Raw genomic sequence first — 945 nt, 5'->3', positions numbered from 1 at the left:
CAAAAGTGGAAGAAATTGCATATACTGCAGCCATAATTTGTAGCACAGATTGTTGGATGAAATACGTGAAAGTGAGTCTGATTAACAGCTGTTGCATTTTCACCATTTAGATAAGCATCTTTGTGTCACTCAAAAGTGGAAGAAATTGCATATACTGCAGCCATAATTTGTAGCACAGATTGTTGGATGAAATACAAACTAAACTTGCTTACTTATTTCAAAGCAAGGGCACATATTTCAGCCTTGTGGGAAAAAACGGACAAAGAGTTGACAAAAAGCTTACAGCACCTGGTATTCCCAGGAAGTCTCCCATCCAAGTACTAACCAGGCCCGACCCTGCTTAGCTTCCGAGATCAGACGAGATCAGGCGTACTCAGGCCGGTGTGGTCGTAAGCGAGAAACTATCTCTTGGTGCACTATGTAAAGTGAAAGTGAGTCTGATTAACAGCTGTTGCATTTTCACCATTTAGATAAGCATCTTTGTGTCACTCAAAAGTGGAAGAAATTGCATATACTGCAGCCATAATTTGTAGCACAGATTGTTGGATGAAATACAAACTAAACTTGCTTACTTATTTCAAAGCAAGGGCACATATTTCAGCCTTGTGGGAATAAACGGACAAAGAGTTGACAAAAAAAAAGCTTACAGCACCTGGTATTCCCAGGAAGTCTCCCATCCAAGTACTAACCAGGCCCGACCCTGCTTAGCTTCCGAGATCAGACGAGATCAGGCGTACTCAGGCCGGTGTGGTCGTAAGCGAGAAACTATTTCTTGGTGCACTATGTAAAGTGAAAGTGAGTCTGATGCATTTTCACCATTTAGATAAGCATCTTTGTGTCACTCAAAAAGTGGAAGAAATTGCATATACTGCAGCCATAATTTGTAGCACAGATTGTTGGATGAAATACAAACTAAACTTGCTTACTTATTTCAAAGCAAGGGCA

General features: G+C 40.7%; 2 non-coding genes across 2 annotated transcripts; both read right to left on the bottom strand.

The window, feature by feature from the left end:
• Window positions 1-276: 276 nt before the first annotated feature.
• Window positions 277-395, bottom strand: LOC121841866. The gene has a single exon (XR_006080801.1). It is a non-coding gene; the product is annotated as a 5S ribosomal RNA (ribosomal RNA).
• A 245-nt stretch (window positions 396-640) lies between these two features.
• LOC121841865 lies at window positions 641-759 on the bottom strand. The gene has a single exon (XR_006080800.1). It is a non-coding gene; the product is annotated as a 5S ribosomal RNA (ribosomal RNA).
• Between the last annotated feature and the right edge of the window lie 186 nt (window positions 760-945).

Source organism: Oncorhynchus tshawytscha, unplaced genomic scaffold (assembly GCF_018296145.1).
Source record: "Oncorhynchus tshawytscha isolate Ot180627B unplaced genomic scaffold, Otsh_v2.0 Un_contig_12229_pilon_pilon, whole genome shotgun sequence".
NCBI lineage: Eukaryota > Metazoa > Chordata > Actinopteri > Salmoniformes > Salmonidae > Oncorhynchus > Oncorhynchus tshawytscha.
The sequence above is the reverse complement of the archived record's forward strand: the minus strand, read 5'-3'. Positions and strand labels throughout refer to the sequence as shown.